This window comes from Macaca thibetana, chromosome 15, assembly GCF_024542745.1.
Source record: "Macaca thibetana thibetana isolate TM-01 chromosome 15, ASM2454274v1, whole genome shotgun sequence".
In the NCBI taxonomy this organism is placed as follows: Eukaryota; Metazoa; Chordata; class Mammalia; order Primates; family Cercopithecidae; genus Macaca; species Macaca thibetana.
Genome location: NC_065592.1, coordinates 69,095,508 through 69,107,697, shown reverse-complemented (window position 1 = coordinate 69,107,697; position 12,190 = coordinate 69,095,508).

The window sequence follows — 12,190 nt, the reverse complement described above, 5'->3', positions numbered from 1 at the left end:
AAGATAGACATTGTTATAATGGATTATAAAGCAAGACCAATCTATATGTTACCTATGAGAAAGCCACTTTAAATATAAAGGCATATAAATTAAAGGTTAACAGATGGAGAATGATATAAAATATTAAAACAATCAAAATAAAGCAAGGGTAACTACATTTTCAAATAGAGCAGACTTCAGATCAAGGAAATAAAACAGACATAAAGAAGGGCATTAAATAATGATAAAAGGTCAACTGTCCAAGAAGACATAAATATTCTTAATGTATGTATCAACAAAGCATCAAAATATTTGAGCAAAACTAATAGAACTGTGAAGAGAAATAAATATATTCACTACAGTAGATGAAGACTTTAACAGCCCTCTCTCACAAATGGACAAATCCAGCAGGCAAAACTTCAATAAGGACATCGTTAGACTAAACAGCACTGTCAATCAGCTAGATATAATTGACATCTACAGGTTACTTTACCTAATTACAGTAGATTACACATTCTTCTCAAGCTCACAAGGTACATGAAACAAGATGGACCGCATTATTGGCCCTAAAAGACACCTTAACAGATTTAAAAGATTAGAAGTCATACTTTGCTCTCAGAACACAAAGTAATTAAACCACAAATCAATAACAGAAAAATAACTGAAAGAAAACCCTAAATACTTAAAGAATAAACAATGTTCTTCTAAGTAACACATGGGACAAAGAGGAAATTTAAAGAAAAAAATTGAAAGTATTGTGAACTACATAGAATTGAAACTACAATTTATCAAAATTTGTGAGATCCAATGACAGCAGTGGTTAGAGAAAAATTAATAGCATTGAATGCAAATATTGCAAGAGAAGATAGATCTAAAATCAGTAATCTAAACTTCCACCTTAGGTAACTAGATAAAAAGCAAATGTCCAAAGTAAGTGGAAGACAAGAACTAAGACAAATTAGAGCAGGAATCAATGAAATTGAAAACAGAAAATCAATAGAGCAATAGATAATTTTTTTTTGTAAAAAAAGCTTTTTTTGAAAGATCAATTAAACCGATCAACTTTAATCTAGGCTAAGAAAAGAAAGGAAAGAAGACACAAACTTCTAATATCAGAAATACAATATAGAACATCACTATAGACCCCATAGACATTAAAAGGGTTGTAAAGACATATTATGAACAAATTTATGCCCACAAGTTTGATAACCTACTTGAAGTGGATTACTTAAACAATATAACAAACTCATATAAGAAATAGATATCATGAATATGCTTATGTCAATTTAAAAAACTGAATCAATAATTAATAATCTTTCAAAAGAGAAAGCACCAAACCCAGAAGGATTCACTGGTGAATTTAATCAAACATTTCACAGAGAAATTTTACCAAATCTTTACAATCTTTTTTCAGAATATAGAGGCAGAGAGAATGCTTCCTAATTTATTTTATGAGGCCAACATTACATTAACACCAAAATCAAATAAAAACATTCTGAGAAAATAGACTGCAGACCAATATATCTCATTAACATAAATGCAAAAGTCTTCAAATCTTCATCAAAATATTAGCAAAAAATCTAATAATGTATAAAAAATTATTCACCACAATCAACTAAGATTTATCCTAGGCATGTAAGGCTGGTTCAACATTTGAAAATCAATTAACATAATCCATCATGTCAACAGGCTACAGAAGAACAACTGTGGGATCAAAAGATGCTGCAAAAGCATATAAAAAATCCAACATATATAGTCATTATAAAAATTCTCAGCAAACTAGAAATATAGGGGAAATTCTTCAACTTCATAAAGAAGTTCTACAACAACATACAGATAACATACTTAAAGGTAAGAAAGTAGAAGCTTTCCTGGTAAGATCAGGAAAAAGGTAAGTGTGTGTCCCCTCCCTACTGCAATTCAATTGTTCTGAAAGTCCTAGGTAATGCAATTGGACAGGAGAAGACTAGAAAAGGTATACTAATTGGGAAGGAAGAAATAAAACAGTCCATTTTTGCCTATTACTTGATCATCCATCTAGAAAATATTATGCAAAAGAATCAATTTAAAAATCATAGAACTAATAGTTATTAAAGTCAATAAACACCATTAAAGAAAGAAAAAAGTAACTGGAGGGAACTTAAGAGTAAGAAATAAGATCACTGCTACAAAGAAAAGGTCCACCTTATGCCTGAAAATACTAAAACAAGGTGTTTTGGTATATATGAGAATGGTTTTTGGGAAGGGATTTAAAATTGAATCAGAAGAGGCAGTTTTGAAGTGTATAACTTTAGGGTACAACACAGGAGAAAGGAAGCAAAAGGCAATTGTGTGATAAAGAAGAAAAGAATCAAAAGGAGAAAAATTTAGGTCCTTCCAGGCAAGAGATAGTAAAAATAAGAGTAAAAATAAGAGAATACAGGTCTGCCAAACAGCACCAAATAAATAAATATTAAAACATAAAAATTCACTAAAGAATCTGCACTGTGCTCTACTGAGAAAAAAATGAATGGCTGTTGGCCTAGAAATCTTAGAAAGTACTTCAATACTTTTCCTGCATCAAACAAACAGAAAGAAGACAAATAAATTTACATATAATATGAAAATCAATTAAAAATAATATCCAAATCACTTAAACTGGTAAACATTTCTTTCACAAGCACAGAAACTGAAAGACAACGCTCCAATGTGAGTTAAATATGCTCAACTAAAGGAATAGGCATATGATACATCTTCCTGAGGAAGAAATTAAAAAACTGGTTATAAAGGTGGAAAATAGTAAAAAACAAACAAACAAAAAAAACCAAAAAAAAAAAAAAAACTTGAAATCAGGGAAAATATATTCAATTGAAAATTTAATAAGGGACATTTATAAAATAAATAAGTGACAGAATTAAAATGATATAAAGAGAGAAGAAAAAATGTGTCCAATGAAAGTAATAGAAATAGAAGATGGAAATACTTTAAAAAATATATACAAAAATCTTTCTCATAGAGAAATAATGAATGGTGAATTGGAATGAGTTACAATGTGAGGAAAGATGTTTCTCCGATAATTCTTTTTACATAGTTCTGATTTCATAACCATAGCAATATTTTACATATCTTAAAAATAAAATTATAAAATTATCTTAGATATGGGGGAAACCCAAAATTAATCCAATTAGTAATAAATGTAATAAATGTACTTACATGGGTTACAAATGAGTAATGTAACAACAATAAAGGGTATGAAAAAGAAAAGAACCTAACCTAACTGATTTTGGCAAACACTATATTTTGACATAATTTAAGGCTAAAGATGAACAATATTGTACATAAATATTCGGCTGGGTGCAGTGGCTCACACCTGTAATCCCAGCACTTTGGGAGGCCGAGGCGGGCGGATCACGAGGTCAGGAGATAGAAATCATCCTGGCTAACACGGTGAAACTTGTTTCTACTAAAAACAGAAAAAAAATTAGCCAAGCGTGGTGGCAGGCGCCTGTAGTCTCAGCTGCTCGGGAGGCTGAGTCAGGAGAATGGTGTGAACCCGGCGGAGCTTGCAGTGAGCCAAGATCGCACCACTGTACTCCAGCCTGGGCGACAGAGCGAGACTCGGTCTCAAAAGAATAAAAATAAATAAATAAATAAATAAAAATAAATAGATAAATAAAATAAAATAATAAAATTATCTTAGATACGTAGGAAACCCAAAAATCCAATTAGTAATAAATGTACTTACATGTGTTACAAATGAATAATGTAACAACAATAAAGGGTATGAAAAAGAAATCACTAACCTAAGTGATTTTGGCAAACACTATATTTTGATGTAATTTAAGGCTAAAGATGAACAATATTGTACATAAATATTGAACTCCATTCAGTAAATTTGTTTTTCAGAAGAGTATAAGAAAACAGGTAACTATATCATGGATTTTGAGAGCCAGATGAATCAATCTGAGAATGGGGTTGTGAATACGAAATTGAGGAAGGATACAGTAAACCTTCTGGTGTTCGGCTGAAATCTGAAATATAAGTATAGACTAACGGTTTTCAACATACACACACACACACACACAAATGGAGATAAAGAGAAATAGGTGCAGACTGTGCATATGTGTCTGTTGAAGGATGGGAGAATACACCTCCAAAACATGCCACTTTGGCATAAGGATTATTTTGTCTATAGGCACTTGAAATACAGTATGTGCAGAAGAGATGCTCACACCTCTTCTTTTCTTCCTGAAAACTCCAAAGTGAAAGCTTCCTTGCTTATACCTGGAAGAAAGAATTGTTCTTATCACCATAGATGAGAAGTGGAAGCTGAAAAACTTCTTTAAAAATAGATCTTGTTAAAATAACTCTTATCGTCTTATTTTCTTTTTATCTCTCTATTTTAGTTACTTTCTCAAGGTTGCCCCTTTTTTCTAGCCAGTATATAAGCACTTAGGTTTTGCCACTTCTGTCTTCATTTTCCTATGAGGGCTCCCATGTGTGTAAAAAAACTTTGCATGCTTTTCTCCTATTAATATGTCTTATGTCAAATTAATTGTCAGGCCCAGCCAGAGACCCTAAGAGGGGAAAGGTAAAATTTTGCACCTCCTACAATGTGTGTGTGTGTGTGTGTGTATTTACATGCAACCCAGGAACAATAAATGCACTTAATACCTAGATATTTCCCTAAATATCATTATTCCAGAAAGAAATAAAGGGGATGAAAATTGGAAAAGAAAATGTCAAACTATTGCTGTTCATCCATGATATGATTGTATATCTTGAAAACCTTAGGCTCTTCCAGAAGGCTCCTAGATTTTAAAACAAATGCAGTTAGTCTCAAGTTACAAAATCAATGTATGCAAATCAGTAGCACTGCTATACAAAAACAATAACTAAGCTGAGAATCAAATCAAAAACTCAATCCCCTTTACAACAGTGTCAAAAACAGAAAAGAAAATGCCTTAGAATATACTTAACCAAGGAGGTGAAAGATCTCTACAAGGATAAATACAAAACACTGCTGAAAGAAATCATAGTTAACACACACAAATGGAAACACATTCCAGGCTCATGGGTTGGAAGAATCAGTATCGTGAAAACGACCATGCTACTCAGAGCCATCCACAGATTCAGTGCAATTCTTATCAAAATATCAACATCATTTTTCACAGAATTAGAAAAAGCAATCCTAAAATTCATATGGAGCCAAAAAAAGAGCCTGAATAGCCAAAGCAATCCAAAGCCAAAAGAACAAATTTGCAGGTGTCGCATTATCTGACGTCAAGCTATACTGCAAGCTATAGAAACCAAAACAGCATGGTGCTCGTAAAGAAGTAGACACAGAAACCAATGAAACAGAATATAGAACACAGAAATAAAGCCAAATAGTTACAACTAACTGAGTTTCGACAAAGCATACAAAAACATAAACTGGGAAAAGGAAATTCCATTTAATAAATGGTACTGGGGAAACTGGATAGCCATATGTAGAAGAGTGAAACTGGATCTTTATATCTTACCTTATACAAAAATCAACTCTAAATGGATCAAAGACTTAAATGTAAGACCTGAAACCATAAAAATTCTAGAAGATAACCTAGAAAAAACTCTTCTGAACTTTGGCATAGGCCAAGAATTTATCACTAAGACCCCAAAAGCAAATGAAACAAACAAACAAAAACCCAGTATCATTCTTGCAATGAAATGAAATAGAACTCTTAAAAAAATGTTGATGCCAGAGCTAGAGCAAGAAAGTATAAGACACACTTGGAACATTTGTAGTGTCAGAAAGTAAGGCGTTCCATATTCAATAATTGATCTTGGCTTATCTAAAAGATGCTGAATTTAACTTGAAAGATCTCCCATTGGCTAAATATAGAAAAATTTTAGCAACAACAATAATGAATTATTAACTAGACAATAACATAAATACATTATTTCATAACAATATAATTAACAATTGAGTACATGAGTACATTGGGTAGAAGAGATCACTTTTTATTACGGTAGAATTCCAACAAAGAAATGTAGAAAAATAGAGAAAATAGAAAATTATTTTCGTCAATCACTGCAGTAATAACTCCCATGGCCAAGAATCATAGTAAATGCTAATATTAATTAATATTATTGAGAAAAATTTGATTAGGCATTACATTTTCAGAGCGTTAAACTATTTTCACACAAAATATTTACTGAATGCAAAAGCAAAAGTAATTACTTTACAGTAACGAGACCTGGCAGAACCTACCTGAAGGAAGTTATCTAGGTTAACATTACCAATATTGGGACAAATAGATGTCATATAACTTCTGTCTGATACACTGGGAAGGCATTAAATTACTTCTGTGGTAAAATTACCAAACATTTGCAACTTTAGTGTAATTATAAAAATATCAGGCAAATATAAACTGGAATTCTACAAAGTAATTAACTAGTAATATTTCAATACAGCAGTCATTTAAAAAAAAAAAAAAAGAGCAGCTCTCTTGTATTGAAGATGGGAAAAACATGACAATTAAATAGGAGCTGGGATCCTGAATTGGACTTAGGTAACAAAAAAGGCATTGGTGGGATAATTAGTAAAAATTGAATAGTGCCTATGGATTAATTAATACTATGATACATAGCAAAATTACTTTCTTGGTTTTGCTAATTGTACTACCCTGTGACTATGTTTGATGTAAACATTTGGAGAATTTGGGTGAAGGGCATACGGAAAATTTTTGTGTTATTTTTGCAACTATTTTATGTCTAAAATTATTTCAATTTATAAAATAAAAGAAAAAATCGAAATGTTAAAAATAGTGGTATAGACCACAGTGTTACAAAAGTTCACAATAATAAATAAATAAATAAATAAATAAAATTGGGAAGGAAACAAATAGTGAAAAGAACCAGATTTGCAGAAACAGATATATTATAAATGTTTACTTTTTGCTAGGCATTTTACTTCTTTATTTATTATACTCCCACAATATCCATTGAGAAAATACAATTTTTATTATCTGCAGGTGAAAAATAGTATATTATTTAATATGCTTGCTGGATATAATCAGATTCATATCTATCTATCTATCTATCTATCTATCTATCATAATACAAGCAGTGATTAGCAATATTTTTAGGCTACAATTGTTTCCACAGAACCCAAATACAACAAGGTGCTAGTGACCCAGAAAGAAGGATAAGAAAAGTAATAAGAGAGTCATCAATATTTTCTGGATCTCACATTTTTTTCTCTATTTGCATATTTTTTAGTCTTTATTTCTCCATTTTTGAACTTACTTTCAATAATTCTTAGTCGTCATGGTAGATTACTGAAGCCCCAAACCCCTACAATTATGGTTTATAGCCATACACAGATTTACTGGATTAACACAAATTGCAATTTGAAGCTTTACTGTAGTACAAATATGGTTGCTTCAAGTTAAATTGTGTGTGAGTTGGAGGAAGAGAGGGAGTGAGATGAGATGGAGGCAGCAGTGTTTCCAGAACCAGTAAAAATACAGGTACTATATTTTGCTCTTCTTAGCATCTTATCTCTGATTCGGCTTTTGTATCAGTCTTACTTTCTTTGTTTAGACCAGCTCTCTGTAGTTTTTCACTTACATCGTGAATGCCTTCACTCACACACACACACACAGACACACACACGTGCACACGCACACAAGCTTCCTTTAACCAGTAAAGAAAATCGTTTTGTGCAGATAGCCACATAGGTTTATTCAACTGTGACTGGAGAGTTTGATTTTATAAAGTGTAACCATGGCTGTTGGAGGCCACATTCATAGTTGAGCTTAGAACATTCTGGGAGAAAAGGAAAGAACAGGTACGAAAGGCAGACACACAAAAGCAGCACTGAATAGGTTTGGATTTCAGCTCCATTAATGTAGAGCAAATGACCTTAAGAGGTTGCTTAACCCCTCAGTAACTTTTCTCATTTGTACTAGCAGTAATAATAATAATAACAACATTAATAATCTTCTAGACTTAGTTTTAGGATTAATGAATTGATACATCTAAACATCTAAAATCACTTAGAAAAGTTCCTGGCAAATATAAAGTACAGGGTAAATATTAGTTATCTATTTTTATCAGCAGAAAGTAGACCTGCTTGGTAAAAGTACAAGAGATGAAGACAAAAGTAATGCAGTAATACCAGTAAAAATATGTTTGAATATAAAGAAAATAAAATTATATTTTATTGGAGTGGCAAAAGGAAATAGAGTGAGGCCAAAACTATGGATTGTTTAAAGTCTGGAAAATGTCATAAAGAAGCCTTCTCATCCTACCTTTAGCCTCTGACATCACTTCGGATATAAAATACATGAATAAGACTCAGTAAAAATGCTGTTCCAATGTAATCTATATAAAGAGTCTATATATTTGTCAAGAATTACTGGTTGTAAAAGAGAAGTGAGTGTCAGCTTCAGCCTTTTGGGAGAAGAGATCTATTTATTTATTTTTTATTGGTATTGCAGCTACTAGATCATGTTGTTTGTCTTATCTGCAATGTCCTTTTTGGCCTTGCATTTCAGGCGAATGTAAATCAAAAGCCTTTAAAGTTATGGATCCTGATGATTCACAAGGTAATCTTGCAAACACAGCAGGGAAATATACGATTTGCAAATTGCTTAACTGACATCTCTGTTATTATCCTAAAATATTGTTGCAGTAGAACCCATTTTATAATATCTCAGCTTGATGATATTTTAAAACTTTACCTTTCTCAAGATAAATATATTGCCTCTCATTTGCATACTTTTATTTTTTAAATTGTATGTGGATTGAAGGGCAGGGTGCTTTATTTCAGAATAACTAAAATATACCCGTTTCATATGAGCCATTCTTAAATGTGTTAAACTTCTCATATTGAATTTTTAAAAATTTCTTAACATTTGAATTTCTCACCATTATAAATTATGATTGAATTTGCCTATAAATTAATACTATAACTTTGCTAAAGATTTTCAATTTTGGATTACCCTTATTCCATGAAAAAAAATGCCTATTAAATGTAGAATTCATCTTTGGTGCTTTTAAATGATGATAATACCTATAATGCAATTTTTCATCAATGTAATATACATTTACCACAATCAGCATTATAATGTACTTAGCAATTTTACACATGGCTCTTTTCACTCAAGTAGCTCATGCTGCAGAAATGTAAGTGTAGGGCTGTATTCTCACAGACTGTTATTAATTAAACCTAGGTTTCATAATGACATTGTCATTGTGACTTCAATGCGGACATATGCTTTCATACACATTTAAAGAACAACATTGAAATTATTTTCATATATTAGAAAGTATTCTCACTATCCATACCTTGACAAGTAGATATTGCAAGGTGTAACTGGAGAGGTGCTGTTCAACTCAAAGAGTATTAAGACTAAAATTGATTTGATGGCAAATCACATGATCTTTTATAGATAAGAAAAAATGGGGACTGATGCATATTATAACTAAGAATGCGGCTAGTTTTAACCATTAATAATGACACTTTAAGCCGGGCGCAGTGGCCAAAGTAGGTGGATCGTCTGAGGTCAGGAGTTCTAGACCAGCCTGCCCAATATGGTGAAACCCATGTTTTTACTAAAAATACAAAAATTAGCCAACCATGGTGGTGGGTGCCTGTAATCTCAGCTACTCGGGAAGCTGAGGCAGGTGAATTGTTTGAACCTGGGAGGTGGAGGTTGGTGTGAGCCAAGATTGCGCCACTGCACTCCAGCCTGGGCAACAGAGTAAGACTTCGTCTCAAAAGAAAAAAAAAAAAAAGAGGGAGACTTTAACTTCAATTATGAGTGAACAAGCAAGATTATGAGAGATTTTACATATGGGTAAACTAACACATATATATTTATATATAAAATGTAGATAAGTACGTGTGTGTGTGTTTACATATACTTATATTAAAGTGGACTTTCTATCTTTAGGTATACATTTTTAAATGAAATAAGGAAAAATAAGAATGTAAATGGAAAGAATAGAAATGTTTCTTTTAACATAAAAGAAATATTTGCATTGAGGAACAAGATTGATTTAAAATATTAACTTTTTATCCACAGACATTCAACCCAATTTGATTCCAATTATGTCAGTGCAACTAAAGATACGCATTTTGATCTACTCAACACTGAGAAGGGGAGGGCACGCAAGTTAATTCCCTCATGAAATAAAATATTCTTTGCAGTTTTGGAGTTATTTTTGCTATGTTTTGCCTCTTATTACTTTTACGTAGCAATTGCAAAACTTGCCAAGGTGAAATGTTTTGAAACAAGAATGTATCGTTGGCACTACTCATCATGCTGTTAGTTGAGGCTTTATAGGAAACTGAAATAGGAATATATGGAGGAAGTATAACATAATAAATATGAAAGAAACTGAATGAAAGAGGAATAACATCAGGTTTAATGAAGATAGGCAGGACATCCTGAATACAAGCACAAACAATGGAATATGTGGACAAGAATTTAAATTTGTGTCCATATAGGCTATTGGGTTTTACTATGTGTATTAATAATGGTGACCCTAATTTGGAACAGGAGTTAATTTTCTCTACGCCTGCCCAGTGGGAACAAACAAGGTCTCAGTAAACATGAGAGATATTTTCAATATATTTCTAGGTTATTCAAGTGAATGCCTGGTATTTTTGTTAATGACTTCATTAATTAGTATTTTCAGTATTGCCCATGCATCTCTAAGGTAGCTAAATTTTATACCAAAAATAGTTAATTAGTAATTAACATAATTCAATTAACATTGTAATGAATATATTTTCTTTATGAGATGGTATTGAGTGAAGTTTCTGCTTCTCAGATTTAATAGTCAATTATATATTAAACACTGACAAAATTACATCATCATCGTTAAAGCATTATATTTACACACACTTATTTTCCCTTAGTTATGGCTGAAAAAGCAAAGTTGTAAAGGTATAAACATTGGTCAGGATATACACAGATATAAAACAGAAAAAATAGATGATAGATTCTCAACTGCTGTTAAAGTTCTTTTGATCAGTTTTGGATGCATTCTGTATGGTGTGGAAATTAAGTATGAATGAACAATTATATACTCTTTCCCTTCCAATATCAAATTAGTTTCAACAACCATACTACTCTCTGTGATGTTCTGCTTGACTAATATCCTTCTTTGTCATATTTGAAGGTGTTTGGGTGGGTGCTCCTTAAAGAATGCATGGTTTTCACAACCTTCTACTTGCCTAAAGGATGTTTTAAGTCTTGCTGGATAATCAAATGCTTTTTAGTCCGGGCTTGTAGTTTCGCTAGCAATCAATTGCTTCGAAATCTTTCACTTTCATCTGTTTTGCTTCCCTGTGACATCAATTCCATCTAAAGATCTTTACTAGATATTCTTCAAAATTATGTTATTTCTTTGACCTCTCATTCCCTTACTTTTCTCTCAATTTAATGGCAAGATAGAATAGTAATGTCTGAAGCCAGATGGAATAAAGGGTGGGAAAGCCATATATTTGATCTGTTTTGTGCCAAAAAGTGGAATAATTTTACTCAGCTGAAAAATATTATGAGGGCTATATAGCTGAGAGTGTTTTCCATCTTATCTTTCACAGGGATCTAGAAACATTTGTCTCATTCAATTTTTGGACATTGAAAACTTCTGGACCCTTTTCATTTGCTTCATTTCTACTTGCAGAACTCACCAATTCTCTCTGGAGCTTGTTCATTTCGGATTTAACATTGTCAAGTGTGATCAATAAAAACCAGCACACATTACTAAAATTCTGTTTTCCAAATTATTTCCTTAGAAATGCAACATTAGTAGTCATGTATTCTAACTTCCATGTTAATCACAGATGGGTTTTCTCCTCAGGTGTAGATGGATTTGGCAGCATATAGAGGGATTTTCAGCAATAAAGCCTGATTTATGTTTCAATAAATTGCCTTTTGTAAGAATCCTATGCCAATGTTACCTGTTTTATATTTACTTTTTATCATTGTAAACTAAGTAGTCTAATGAACAATTTTAAAATCTCACTGGATTTCTTGCTCCTGCCACGGCCCAAAGCAGTTCATTTTCTCCTTTCCAATGGATGACTAAGGAACCTAGGTTCCATCATATTAAATATTTTGATTTAAAAAAAAGGGCACTGTTGCCTTTCAGTCAACAGAAAGCTGAGAGAGAGATATTAGTGAGGTTGGTGGGGCTTGAAGAAACATATCACGTTTATCATTTAGCTCACTAT